Source organism: Theropithecus gelada, chromosome 5, assembly GCF_003255815.1.
Source record: "Theropithecus gelada isolate Dixy chromosome 5, Tgel_1.0, whole genome shotgun sequence".
Taxonomy (NCBI): Eukaryota; Metazoa; Chordata; class Mammalia; order Primates; family Cercopithecidae; genus Theropithecus; species Theropithecus gelada.
This window is the reverse complement of record NC_037672.1, coordinates 153,287,358-153,303,606: the sequence shown is the minus strand read 5'-3', so window position 1 is coordinate 153,303,606 and position 16,249 is coordinate 153,287,358.

Sequence of the window (16,249 nt, the reverse complement as noted above, 5' to 3'; positions counted from 1 at the left end):
ACTTGGATATTATCCAAATATTGCTTTCCTTTCTGCTTGAGGGTATGTTTTACTTTTTTATCTTTTATTTTATTTTCTTCTGTTTCTTTTATCGACACATAATATTTCACATATGTGTGGGGTATCTGTATTTTACATGCATAGAATGTATAACGATCAAGCCAGGGTATTTGGGGTATCCATCAACTTGAGTACTTATCATTTCTATGTGTTAGTAACATTTCAAATCCTCTCATCTAGCTGCTTTGAAATATACAATATATTATTGCTAACTATAGTCACCCTAGTCTGCTCTTGAACACTATTATTTATTACCTCTATCTACCTATAAGTTTGTACCTATACATCAACATTTTTTTTTTAATTTCTCCCTCCCACTGACACACCCTTTCAAACCTATGGCTATTTATCATGCTATCATTGTTTGTTTTCAATGATCATTATTTGAGTTTTCCCTGAGTTTTATTTGGTTTGTCTTGATTTCCATTGTAGCATATTTAGACCCACTTAAATCTATCAAATACTTGTAATCTCCATTTCCCCATTCAACTCCATGTTTTCATATAGAGAAGATTCTCTTTAAAAAAAAATAGCTTCCAGACTCTCTTGGGCTTGTGGTATAGAACCTGGTGTCATTGTTTCTCACCTAAAATAAACGGATAAACAACAATAAAACTCGGCTATGAAACCTGGATTTCATGGACATTACTTTCTTCTCTGTAACTAACCAATCCAGTGTTGCAATGGGACCAGACAGAGAGGGTAATACTTAAGCCTGTGTCAAGCCATATGCCTCTCAATTTGATCTCAACATACTTTCCTCTTCTGAGGCTGAATGAATGCTGTGCAGACTTTAGGAAAGCAAATCCACTGCTTTGTACCTAGATTAGGAATCAATAATTTAATATAACACCTGCTGAACCCTGCCCACTTGTATAAAAGTAGCAATATTGTGCATGCACTTGTATAATAAAAAGTCAAGCTGAAACAGTGCACACTTGGGCACCCAGCTGCTAAACACCTGCAATTCTGTTACTTTGCTTAGGCCAGAAATTAGATTTGAATGTATAAAGCCCAGAAACTTTGTAGTTCAAGGTAAAATTGGAGTATCTTTGCACCCAGATCAAGCGCAAAGCCGTTTTGCTTGGATCATGAACCAAGCCAATGGATTGACTGAGAGACATTGTTTGTTGAAAGTCTGGTGTATGTAGATCTACTTCAGAACAGTAAGTTTTTTGAGGATTTTTTAAATGTCTATTTTGATCACTACAGCATCCTCAATACCTACCTGGCACATATAATAACTCAGTGTGCTTTTACTGAGTAAATATAATTAAAAGCACATATTGAGTACTGTACAGGTTTCTAATGCTCATTGATATCTGTTTGTTCACTACTTCTGGCAACAGAGGAAGATTTAACTAACCATGTCCGTTTTCAATTAGACAAGACTATGTTACTAGATATAGGCTATGAAATGCGAGCAAAAGCAATGAGCATCATTTATGGGTCTAAACATTGAAAATATGGGTACTGTACTTTCAATATTCTGCTTTCCCCGGCTGTAGTCATCCTAGAACTGTGTGTTGGGAGAGCACTGTCATAAAATGAGGCACTTTGTGTCTCTGAATCACTCCAGATAGGAAACTTCCTCTGCCGTGCTGGTCTATCCAAATATGATTTAATGCAAGCTTTTGTTTGTTTAGTCACTGGGATTTGGACTTTAGTTTGTTGGCCTTCTATCACACTGATATAGGACACTGATTTTGTGCCTACTAATTTTATCTCTAATAGAAAATGATAAATCTACATTATAAGACTTTTAACTCTTCATTTTTTGTTTATTATTGGTATACACTCATCAGCTTTATGAAATCCAGGAGAAAGCCAGCTTTAATTTAATTTGTGAACTGATTCAATTCACTCTCTATAAAGTCTTAACTGTATACTCAAATTTTTCCTTTGCTTGTAAAATTACTATTGATTATGTGGTGAACAAAACTTTCTAAAATGCTGTGAAAACAGAATTTCAATTGAAGAAGAAATTCATGATAAATATAACAAAGACCATAGATGAGAATAAATAACATGTAAATAATAAGTAATCATTACTTGGTGCAGGAAAATGACTTAGCCCAATTAAATATGACTCACTGAAAGTATTTTTTTACTTCTGTAATGGGAAACACTTCTGTATTTTCAACTAGGAAGTAATTCACACTTTACTAGGGCTTCGCATTGCTCCCTCTTTTGCACAGCATGCATTTTCATTGCCTTCTGAAGTATAGTAGTAAAGTCGCGTTGTCCCTAATGCATGCAATGATAGAAAAATGCTGCTTTAAAATAAAAGGATAATTTTGGTGAGTGAGAGTTCAATTATATGAAATTGCTTTTAGATTTGACCTAGAGTGTTGGATCTAAAAATAAAATAAAACATCTCCACTCCTCCTGTGAAAATAAGAGAGGTGAAATGGCTAGTAAAATTAAGCAAGAACACAGTACATATGATGGATGTGGTTTGTTTTGTTTTATTTTTAGTGGCCAGGACCTTGGATGCATGAAACAGAAAGGAAATGAGAAATAAACATCTATAAATATTTTTTGTAGAATTTAGACGTGAAATAAAGGGATCTAACTATTTCCTTACCAAATAGTCAAAAGCAATTTACAAGCGATGGGAAGCTTTCAGCATAGAGTTAAAACCTTACAGGGAATTTATTAAATCAATTTCACAAAACGAATGAAGTACAGTCAGCATTTTACATAGACTATTTTAATTCTTACAGTAATCTTATGAGTTAGATATTATTTCTGCTTTGCAGTTGAGAAAATTGGCTGAAAGTTTTCTAAGCTTACTTGGATAATAAAGATGGAACTTGAATTTAAAACTTTGTATATCTGATTGCAAGGCTCATAATATTTCCACTCTAACTCATTGCTTTCCTTAGCAGGTATCCTTTAAGAGAAGAAAATGGAAGCCCAATTAGTTACAGATAAAAGGCAGAGATTAGCTATTACGGCTGTTACTCCAAGAGTCTTTCTGCTAAACCAAGGCTCTACTTGTAATGTTAGACTGAGTATGAGGCTTAAGAAAGAAAATGAGATCTTTAGTAAGAGATATCTAAGTGTATTGTGGCCTGCTATAAAGAATATACAGGCTGGGCCTGGTGGCTCACACCTGTAATCCTAGCACTTTGGGAGGGCAAGTTGGGAGGATCACCTGAAGTCAGAAGTTCGAGGCCAGCCTGGCCAACATGGTGAAACCCCATCTCTACTAAATATACAAAAATTAGCTGGGCGTGGTGGTGCACGCCTGTAATCCCAGCTACTTGGGAGGCTGAAGCAAGAGAAACGCTTGAACCCCAGAGGCAGAGATTGCAGTGAGGCGAGATTGCACCACTGCACTTCAGGTTGGGCCACAGAGCGAGACTCCATCTCAAAAGAAAGTATAAAGCTGTTACAGATCCGTGAATCTTAGTTTAGTGTTCATTTCTATAAAATGGAAAATAACACCTGTCCTACATTATACATGTGATAATGTATAAATACTCTTGAAAATTTCTGTCCCTGGCTAAGCGATTAAAATATGGTAGTTATTATTTTCTTTCTTTTTTTTTATTTACACATGAGAGAAATTTATTTTGCACAGTTTTGAAGTCTGGGACATCCAAAATCAAGACATAAGCAGATTCGGTGTCTGGTGAGAGTTGCTTGTTCTGCTTCCAAGATGGTGCCATGGTACTGTATTCCTAGGAGGGCACAGATGCTATGTTCTCACATGGCAGAAGAAATGGAAGGGTAAGAGGAACTAAGCTAGTTTCCTCCATTCTTTTTGTAAGATGCTAATCCATTTATGAGGGCAAAGCCCTCATGACTTAATCACTTCCCTAAAGGCTCACCTCTTAATACCACCACAATGGGGATTTTCAGCACATGAATTTTGAGAGACTTTAGCAGATCCCAGCAACCATCTTAACCATTTTTAACTATAAAATTCAGTAGTATTAAATACATTCAAAATGTTGTGCAACCATTAGTAGTTATTATTTTCATATCTTTTTGCACGCTGCTACCTGGACTGAATGAATGCAACCAAGACTGCATTTCCATGCACATAAGAAGTGGCAGTAACCAGGTTAAAGTTAATAAGGGACACATGAGTTGGATGACAGCAAGGTAGAAGACAGTAGAACCGGGCTTCATATTGCTACAAGAAAAGATCAGGCTGTAATATTCAAAAACATGACAGTATCAGGTAAAATATTAAAGGCTGAAAATTTTACTAACCTTGGCTATGGCAACTGCATAGTTATGATACCTACCTCCCAGCATACAAAAGAATACAGAGGAGACCACTGCCATCCAGGATGAGATAATGTAATTCTGATTCTTGCTTATTTTTAATTAGCTGTCCATGGAAATGGCTTAGGAGCCACCTGATGCATACAATCATCTCATTTAGTACACACATGTTACTTTTCACAGATCACTTACTTTTTACATTTTATTGTAGTAGTGTGTGTTATGGCAAATACACCTACAGCATCATCCCAAATGTTCTGGTTGGAATTTTACAATGTGCGAATTCCCTTCATAAGCCTTCTAAGTTTTCATGGGGTGGTCTAAGAAAAATCAAAATCTTGTTCCAGCTACTAATGTCTCAGCTCCAAATCCACCTTTCTAGACTAGTGCAGCTGGGGCTGAAATTCTGAAAACCACATCCCCTTTGCCTGATGCCCCTTTAGTCTCTACCAAAAGAGAATGCTAGAGATAGACTAAAGAACTGGAAAAAGGACTTGTTCCTTCTTGCTTCTTAATTTGATTTCCTGTTCCTCTTAGCATTGCCCCAGTCACACTCTTTCTTCCTTTGGCGGTGGCAGTTTGTTTTAGAATCAGAAAGTTGTCGAGACTGAATTTTTCCCATCATTTGCAGGACCAGTTCATCCAACATCTCTTAGAGACACCAGCATCAGCTGTCTGCTTACACATCCTGCAGTGGAGGTTTGAATCCCGGCTTCCAGTCTCTTTCTCTGACTCAGAGGCATCATGGCCAACTGAGCACCACGCCCAACTCTGAAGTCTAAGTTTCACTCCAGGAAGCCGCTCCTCCAAAATTTCTAAATTTTAGTGATCTCAACTTCTCATTGTTTCTTCAACTGCATGGGGTGTTTCCTGTAACTGCTTCCTGCCATTTCTGCCTCCACGATGCTTTATGTACAGAAAAGAGTTAACACAGCAGGCCTGAGTCCGCTATCCTCAGAAAGTCCTGTTGCAACTTTGGTCCTTAGCTGGTGTCTGAAAACTAAGATTTTGGGAAGATTCTCACCTTTCTCTGATAAGAATAGCTGGCTGTGCCTAAACTGTTTGTGCAAACACTGTGGTTTATACCAAGCACCTGCTTTCCTCTGGAGTCTGGAATTTTGGTAAATGATAGGCAGAGAGTGCCTACATGATCAGTCCCCAATAAGACATTGGGCACTGTGTCCCTAATGAGAATCTCTGGTAGAAAACACTTCGTGTGGATTGTCATCATTCATTGCTGGAAAAATTTAACACATTCTTTGTGACTCCACTGGGAGAAGACTCTTGGAAGCTTAAGACTGGTTTCTTTCTGATTTTGTTCATGCACCTTCTCCTTTTGCTGATTTTGCTTCATATCCTTTTTCTGCAATAAATTATAGCCTGAGTATGACTATATGCTGTGTACTGTGAGGTGTTTCAGTGAACCTAGGTGTAGTCACAGGGATCCCTGACATACCTTAGTACTTCTTTTTTTTTTTTTCAGTTATTCAATACTTAAGTAATAATTCCTCACATTATATTTTCTCTGTTAAAAACTGGTATACAGTAAGCCCTAAAACTCTTCTCTATGTACCACAGTTTTTCATAATAAACCAGGTACCCATGTCAGAAAAATTACCTGAACATAAATATTATATACCTACATCTAGCTATCTAACTACCTAAGTACCTATCTCCATATATATATAATATATATATATATATCATAGGCTGTAGAGGAAGGCATTGAGAATATGTCTTAACCCACATCTCAGGTGAAGATAATATTTATAAAAAAGTTTGGGGAACGTTTCTCAATGATGAGAAGTTTATTGTTTTTGAGCACCTGGGAAGTTATTTATAGTAAATTAAATGCCCTTGCCTTGAAGGGGTGAATTTATTTATTTTGCATAAGCAGGTCTCTCCTCAGCGGTCATCATAGCTTTAGAGACTTAATACCTATAATTTTTGACAAACTACTTTATAGCTATATCATTAGTTATTCATAGAAACTGTAAGCAGTATCTGCTTTGAATTTATTCCAAAGACTTTGATAAGGTCAACAAAAGTTAAATAGTGTAAGTGCACACAGTACAGTAAGGGATTTTACTCCATGCTTTAACATAGCGTTTCATTTTTGGTAGCACAAGCCTTTTTGAAAATTTTCCAGAAGACCCATAAGAAAATCACATGTACAATGAGGTTACAGATATGAAAATGCATCTAAATACTTTCTGTGAGATTGATACTTTTTATCAATAAATTGGTGGAGCAAGAATAAAGACCATAAAATTAAAAACATATTACATGCAAATGTGGCATACAGTTTTAATTATGAAAGCAAAGTGTAATCTCCTTTTCTTTTTTGAATATATAAACACGTCTGTTGTTTTCACCTTTTTTTCTTCCTATATTATTATCTTGGACTGACAGCATGATGAGATAATTTACTGACTGAAAAAGAAAAAAGCAGTGGTAGGCACCTGTAACCCCAGCTACTCGGGAGGCTGAGGCAGAAGAATTGCTTGAACCTGGGAGGTGGAGGTTGCAGTGAGCCAAGATCGGGCCACTGCACTCCACCCTGGGCAACAGAATGAGACTCCTTCTCAAAAAAAAAAAAAAAAAAAAAAAAAAAGAAAAGAAAAAAAGAGGAATAGGCTTGCTATGAGTCATAAAATCATGCTATAAGTTTCCAAAGGTGGTGAGACAGCTAGTGACCTCCTTATTTCATCCTGACTTCTGAAGCAACACTTTGGGCAAATAGAATCACACAAAGGAGCTCCTCAATAATTATTTGACTGATTGAAGCTATCTGCTTCAGATCAAGTTAGTTTTCAGAATAGAGATAGACATATCTGAGCACTGGTTTGGATTCAGATTTTTTTTTTTTTAACGACTCTCCACACGACTCTTCCAGTTCTTCTTGTACATTAAACACCATCACGAGATATTCAGAACAAAATACATTGGTACTCAATTCTCTGTACCTTTGGATTTAATGGGAGGAGAGTGCTAGGATATCAGCAGTCACAATACTCCTCATCACTTCATGATACTGCCATATCTACTACTCCTAGTTTACAGAACTGTCATTTTTGACTTGACACTACCCTTATCTGAAATGAACAAGAACTTTGTACTCATATTTCAGATTAGAAAACATTTGATCAATTTAAAGGAAGTATTCCCGTTTTTATTAACACTTAACCAAATATTAACGAAAAAAATATGTAAACATATATCAATGAATTCGGTTATAGAGGATAGGTTCTTTTTGGTTTCATTCAACATGATTTGAGTAACTTTTGTTTGCCTCTGGACTGGGCACTAGAGATACAATCTTCCCCACCAAGACCTCCTTTGAGTTGCACCATTGTTTTTCAATGAGACACTGATTGCATTTGGGATGGGATAATTGTTTTCTCCATATTGCAAAGTATTTAGGAACCCTCGCTTTTTTCTACTAAAACCCTATGATGCAGCACTTCATAATTTTGACTACCAAATATACCAAACATATCCTTGATGTAAGACGTGCTCCACTTGAAAACCATTACATTTGATTTTATTATGAGATAATTTGTCTAATTTCAACAACTAATTTAAGATCCAATAGGAATTGTTCCAAAACCTACCTTCATCTTGGTCCTGCATGAGAGGTTTCCTTTCTTTGTTAACACCTAATTCCTTCACCTATTTTCTGGGCTAGCATCTCAACTTCCTCACACCTGTGGAAATACAGTTTCCAGAGTGGATGATCTTTTTCTTGGAGACCAAAAGCTTTATGTCAGCTTCCTGACATGAAGACTTTTTCATTCTTCCTCCTGCAAAGCTGTCCTCTACTACTTAACTACCCACTAAGTTCCATTTCCTGTCTTAGGCAAACCTTCAATTCTCTACCAATTTTCCAAGCACAGATGAGTAGAAGGCCCTGAGTCATCAAGGAATTTCCAGCTTGGTTACCAGATTTAACCACTTCCAAGATTCACTCTTTACTCCTTATGAATCATTTAGCTTTTTACTTTCTCCTCTCTAATCCTTCAGATACACATCTTCAAAATCATGTCACCTCAGTTTTATAAGAAAAATCTGCTTCATACATTTCAGTGACTGTAGAGGACCACTTCTACCTAAAATGAGAAGTGTTTTCTTTCACTCTGGTGAGAAGTTTTTCTCGTAATGCAGTGATGTGTCCAAAAGCTTCAGTACGAACTCTGTTTACTAGCTGGGAAATGAAGAGCATGCCCTTTAGATTCTCTGACTAAATGTCTCTATTTTAAATGAAGGGTAAGGCCAGGTAGTCTCTAAAACTCCTAGGAGTGTTATGAGTCTGGAAGATTACATGTTGGAAGAAGTTGAGTGATTTTTGTCTGTGAAGCAGGAAACCAGTGATACTGGTACTTTAAACTGTAGAGTGTACTGCAGATTTTGATTACATGTAGTTTTTGGGTAGTCATTGGGTTATGATGAATACTTTGAAGTATATGGAAAAACTAATATAAGAAACATGTGAAAGTGGTTTCTGCACTATACTTCCAGGAGACTCTCTAGAGTTTGATGTTTTTCCCAAATTTATTCTTCACACAGTCGAATTTTGCTGTTGTCTAAGTCCCAGGGTCCATGCAAGGCAGACAAGAAAGTACTTGAGTTGTTCAGGCTAAGGATCTTTTTTCCTGAACATAAGTCAAGGCTGAACATGACAATATGCTCCCAAATCAAATCAATTTCTTAATAGGGAAGAAAAAAAGAGAGAAATAAACAAACAATGGAACTTAGTTTTATATTCAATATTTTAAATCACTATCTTTAATCCAGTTGTGTTAAAATGATAAAGTAATTCATATTCATGTATATTTCAAACAGATTTGTATCCAAGTTGTTAAACATGTTATGACTATTCTAGTATATATTTGAACACATATCCAAAGAATCTCAGTGAATTGTCAGTTTGATAATGAAGTAAAATATTTATGGCTATAAATGAGCACTTGGAAATAGATTAATGACATAGATTAAGTGGCAAACAAAAATTTTAACTCTAACACTAAATTATTCCTTGCCATTCCTCCATGAAATCCATATTTTTATGTCCTGTAAATATCTATTTTAATTCTGAAATATTTCTTTCTAAATGTCTTTTACTGTAAAATTCAGGGAAATAGTGAAACCCCATTAAAATGATATTTGCCAGTTTAGAAACTCAGATCTCTTCTAACTATGTGGGAACTATGGGAGGTCAGTGTTTTATATGCTGACAGTGTTTTCAGTAATGATTCACTACATTGTAGGAAGATGATGATACATCATCAGTCCTTGGCTCAAACCCTCCAGTGGCCCCTCATCTCACCACAGTAAAACCAAAGCACTTATAGTAGCCTACAGGCACCAACAAGAGCTTTCTCAACTATCGGTTTCCTGACCTCTCTCCCACTCATTTCATTCCAGCCACACTGGTTTCCTTGTACTGTAATTCCTCAGACTTCACGTACTACTTTGCTTGACTAACTCTCTCACATCCTTCAAACATTTGCTTAAATATTACCTTTTCAATGAGGACAATCACTTTATCCCAGTTCCCTTAAATCAATAGTCAAAATTTAGCTTAGCTTGCACAATTTTTTGCTGGTTTGCAAGATATGTAATGCCTTATAAAAATGCCATATAATTTACTTCCATATTCAATTTATTGAGTGATATCTGTCTACATTCTGATAAAATGTAAACAGTACAAAAGCAGCGTCATCTCTCTGTTTTGCTCATTGATGTGTTACAACTGCCTAACACAATGATTAGCTCAAATTAAGCACTTAATAATTTTTTAAATATAAAATAATAGCAGGATTAGATGATGATGATGATGATGATGATGATGGTGATAGATTATTCTGGGGTTTGTTTTTTCATTTTTGCACTGGGCTAAGTAATTTACTTTCATAATTGACCTAAACTTCTTCCTAAACACTATGGCATATAGATATTACAACCTTCATTCGATCAATGAGAAAACTGTGGCTTCAGAAGTCAAGGAATTTGTCTCAAGTTATACAGCTAGTGAGCTAGTAGAATGGGGACTTAAATTTAGATCTGTCAAACTTCAAGGTCTATTCCCTTACTATGCTGTAATTCCTACATATTATAATTTGGGTAAGTTACTTTCATATTTGCTTTGAATTCTAATCTATAGAGAAAATTAATTTATTTAATATGGTCAGTATATGGCATATACAGTACACAGTATAGCATATGTCCTTTAGTTAATTCATTTCATTTGTGGATGCTTTGTTACTCTGGCTCTTGAATTCATGAATCATTTATCCCACTTCTATTCACTATCCAAAACACTGAAAATTAATTCTTCTGAGTATCCTGGGAAAGTCTATTGACACAAATGAACTATTTGGACATGAAACAGAGAGATTAGAAACCTTTTATTAACTCAAATTGCCTGATAACACAAAGCCACAGGCAAGGAAAGTTATGGTATACGAGGAAGCAAATTGTCAAGGGAAGGAGCACAAAAGGCTAAAGGTTCCACACAGCCCACTTAAAAAGAAAATAAGCAAGAAATATAACCATTTTTATTTTTATGAGACAGAGTCTTGCTCTGTAGCTCAGGCTGGAGTGCAGTGGCGTGATCTCAGCTCACTGCAACCTCTACCTTCCGGGTCCCGGTTCAGATGATTCTCCTGCCTCAGTCTCCCGAGTAGTTGGGATTACAGGCATGCACCACCATGACCAGCTAATTTTCGTATTCGTGGTAGAGACAAGGTTTCACCATGTTGGCCAGGCTGGTCTTGAACTCTTGACCTTGTGATCTGCCCGCCTCGGCCTACCAAAGTGCTGGGATTACAGGCATCAGCCACTGCACCTGGCCAACAATTTATATTTTTTATAGTTATTTTATATTACTACCCCTTCTCAACATGGGATACATGTTATGAAGAGTAGAAATGGAAAATAGGAAGAGGAAAAAAAATATGCAAAATATGAATAATTCAGTGGGAAATATTGTCATTGTAAAGTGCAGTATACATGCCAGTTAAATGTATACTCCCTAAATTTGCAACATTTTGTCTATGCACTTATTTTTTAAGAGATTGGATTTTGCTATGTTGCACATACTGGTATTGAACTCTTGGCTTCAAGCAATCCTCCCTCCTCGGCCTCCCAAAGTGTTGGGATTACAGGCATGAGTCACTATACCTGGCCAAAGTCTGCAACATTTTTAAATTGGTGAAAACATTGTATCTATCTCAAAAAGCTTTAAATGAGTTCATACTTTTAAAAATGATTAGAAACCATGCCTAATTGGCATAAATGTTTTTTATAATTATTTTTGTGATTCCAATGAACAGAAACAGATCTCTCTTTAATTTCCTATTATGGAACTCAATTGTCCATGACTGATTTGATGGCATTTCTGCTTAGTAGTGGGCAGATTCAAATCCCAGTCAATTTCAGGTTTTCATAACCTTCCTTCTTCTTTTGTTCCCCTTTGCAGTATCTGGGCATAGATGAAAACATACGTGCCATTATTAAGAAAAGGATAGTTACTTATCTGAATACTATCCTGCGCATCTTAGTTGGCCTTGTACCTAGCCCCTCATGGTGTTTGGACATGCATTACATCTATACAAATATCTATGGTTTCTGCAATGGCCACAAGTTACAGCCTCCCCACACTCTGCATCTCTTCCCTTCAGACCTCAGGCCCATTCTAGTCACCAGCTCTCTCAGCACTTCTGTGATCATCATTGGAGCTCCAGAAATGACTGAATTTCCCACATACCACGAACAGTAAATGGGAATGGGGAGCATTAATCCAGGCTTGTTCTTTTCCCACTCACACAATGTCACTGTTTCTATCTAATAGCATCATTCCATATGGTCATAGAGCGTCCCTCCTCTCAAAACTCCAAACGATAGGTAGTGTACAAGGTCTGTCTCCTTTCTTATTTCCCCCGCAATATACGGTTTCTATCACCTAACTCTGGCACTCTTGGCCAAAGCCCAGGAAATGGCAATGTTGAATTTTATCTCAGGAACCAGGCAACACCTTAAATCTAGTTTCATGCCATTCAAATCTCCTAGGAAGTGTTTTGTGGACAGACCTTCCATTACATTGCATCTTGCATCTTCTACATTCTGTGGCTAATCATTAAAATCAGTAATAGAAAAATCCTTAGTGCACTGAATAAGGTTTAGATTTTGAAACTTCATAAAAAGAATTTGGATGTATAATTCTCTTTTCTGTTTTTTTAAAGTTATGGTTGATAATTTAATATTATAAAATCATGAGTCACAGGAGTGACCAGGAATAAAAAATTCATAGGATATTAATTCAAAAACTAACTCTTTGCAAGAGCACAAAAGGGGAAAGAAATTCCCATTTACTAACTACCTATTATTATTTCCCAAACTGCATGTTAAGTTTTAATGAAATATTCAACATTTATCAAAAGATCATAAGGTGAACTAAAAATCTTATTTTATTTCTTACTATGGTTGTCAACTATATTTAAATAACTCTTCTAGACATGATGGCATTCTGATTCTGGTTCCAGTGCCTTCCTTCCCCACCCATACAGCATCTTGAGATGCATTAGAAGTTACATGCCATGGTGGTCACTTTATTCCCAGCAACAGGCCTCCATTGGCTATTTGCCCCCATGTGAGTTTTGCTTTGAATTACACTATAAGTCAAACTGTCAGGAGAGGAAATTTATTTGCTCCCTCTTTTCCAATTATTTAATACCATCCCTTTTAAGGCTTTGATTTTGCCTGTTTTTCTATTTATTGAACTTCTTCATACAATACAGATTATGCAATCTAATCTTTCTTTACCTGTAATATTCAAATAATGCAACCTAGAACAAAATTGCCTTCATATAGGGATATCTCTAGTCCTAAAATATATATATTTCTTTAAAAAAATAGTGTAAGGAGTTTGTCAAAATTATTAAAACTTCACTGCCATTAATTTCCTTTTTTTACATGCTGGAATCTTGAAGTATGCTATGGAACCCCAGTCTTGCAATCAGGAACATGATAACCTGTTTTTAAAAATTCGTAAGACGTATATCTAGTTCCAAGTGTTTTTATTGTAAAAACATGCAATTAGAACTCCTTATCTCACTACATCAGATGATTTCCTCACTTAAAACTGTTTAGATGTTTTGGAAATTTCATTGTATCGTATGGCTGTCTTGGGGCTATCCAATCCACATATTTGTTTTTAAGGTTTTAAATATTATTGTAAAGATAATTGTTTAACTTTATTTAGCAAATTTGCAAACATATTGAATCACAGGATTCATGATTCTCTTTCCTTCTCCCTAAATTAACTAGTGTATTGTGAAGCACCCTTGGGATCTGACACCAGTGCATTACTATGTTTTGCATGCAATATTTTTTGAAGCTATTATGATAGTGACAAGAGCTTACAAATAAACTAGGACTAAATGATAAAGTAGGACTAAATTGTTACCTGTACACAGATGGATGTGACGAGTAGAATAAAATCTTTAGCAGAGATTGCCCAGAAGTAACTGGGAAGAGAAAACATGTTTAGAGTGGAAGATCTTGCTCCATTGTAGAACTTGTACTGTCTGGAGAAAGTCTAGGAGCACTTTTGTCCAAGTGTTAAAAAGAAATATAAAATAGACGAGAAGAGAATGTATGAAGTTTCCAAAAAAACAAAAAAGTTTATCTACTTTACTTGCATTTTCTAGAACTCTCCTTGGTGATAATTCTCCATAATCTTAAAATTTCATTCCGTATGTTAAAATCTTCAATATCTGCCAGATGCCCAACGCTAAAATACCCCTACTTAACATGAGTATCTGGTGCAGGAGCCCTTAAAACATTGAGGCAATATCTTCTAGAAAAACATATGAAAATTCAAAGAGATGTGTTATATAGTGAACTCTAATTATTAATTGGAAGTAAATAGTTATGGTCATTGTTTAAAGGAAGTAACAGATAATTTGAGAATCAGTTCAAGATATACCCGAACTTACAAAAATGAGTATAAACTTTACTTAGAGAGACTGATGGCCCTTTCTGAAATGAGTAAGTGTGATAAATATGTAGACCTGGGTTTTCTGCGGTTTGTAAGGTAGTGTTAACATGCAACCTTCCCCTCAGCCCATTCCTAAGCCTCCCTCTGACTCTCCATTCCAACTCGGTACAAGTCTTCTTCCATTTCTCCTACCCTAGACTTTAGTGTCACAGATGGAGTAAAGTTAAAGCGTAAAGTGTGGCTCAGAATTGGGATAAGCATTTATCTTTTGTAAATTTCTTGGTAATAAAAATTGGTAAAAATTTAGAGTCTGAATTTCAGATTACATAAAAATTGCTATATTAGAAACTTACCAAAATAGTTTTCTTACAACTATGTTAACATATCTTATAGTTCTTCCTGTGGTTTCTATCCTACCCATAACAGCATGGAAGTTACTTCTCAAAAGTCTTCTTGGCCTTCTAAGTCAGAGCTGATGGTTTCTCCTTTGAGTTCTTTTAGCACTAATGCATTGCACATGTAACATAAGACATAATGCTGGTTTCCTTCTCTTTTACAAGGAGATCAAGCTCCTTGAGACACAGAGCAGATCTTCTTTGTCTACATATTCCTCACACCTAGCACAATGCCTGTCATTTCATTGGAACTTAAAAATGTATCATATAATGATTAAATATTAGATCTATAATAGTAATAAGCATTAACTCTCCAGGATTAAACTACTGAATTAGAAATGATTTACTTTCCAGTAACTTCAGAAATACCTATTAACTTGCTTTTGGTAAAACTAATAAGCAAATAAATATTATTCATATTTATAATATAAGTTATAATTTAGTTTGAAACATCATAGACATCGGTGAAAATGCACAAAGCAAATGTATGTCAGTTAACAAAATATGAATTAGGATTGTGTTAAGAAAAGATACTTCCAGTTTCCATGGTTAAGAATGTTTAATTACTTCATATGAATAAATTATCTTTAATTAGCTTCAAGTTGTATTAAAGAAAAGTACATGGACGGACTGCTATTTAAAACTAACACTAAAATTCTAAGCAAAGCTTCCTGCCATGAAATTACCAGTTTGTTCAATTGTCCTTATTGAGAATTGATAGTTCATAAGTAATCTCTTCACAATCCAAATGTTACCTGGCTAACACTTTAATCTGCCTTCCTTCCGAAAAACTGTGGCCTTCCGATAGTATTCCTTCGTTGGTCTAGTATATTAATTAGTCTATTAGTAGATGTGTTAGGCTGCTTGGAAAAATAACAGGGGTCAAACTATTCACAACATATGGACCCTATTTCTAGGGTCAAATTCTACTCAAAAAGGTACCATGATATTAGCAAAAGCAATGCCTTTTGCATCTTATAAAAATTAGCTGTGGCCGGGCGCGGTGGCTCAAGCCTGTAATCCCAGCACTTTGGGAGGCCGAGACGGGTGGATCACCAGGTCAGGAGATCGAGACCATCCTGGCTAACACGGTGAAACCCCGTCTCTACTAAAAAATACAAAAAACTAGCCGGGCGAGGTGGCGGGCGCCTATAGTCCCAGCTACTCGGGAGGCTGAGGCAGGAGAATGGCGTGAACCCGGGAGGCGGAGCTTGCAGTGAGCCGAGATTGCGCCACTGCACTCCAGCGTGGGCAACAGAGCGAGACTCCGACTCAAAACAAAAAAAAAAAAAAAAAAAAAAAAAATTAGCTGTGAAAAGTACATTATGCTGTACTTCTAACCCGATTCTCATAACATACATAATATCAGGGCTAGTGCTTTTAATTTTAAATTACAGATTTTTAAAGAAGGCTGTTTCTCAAAATGGGTAAATTATTTCAGTTTTAAAAGCTAAAAATATATATTTGAAACTGTTACAAAGACCCACACCTTTTCTCTACACCACTCTGAGTAGAAAATGGAAGTTAGTGATAATTGAAAACAATTCTTCTT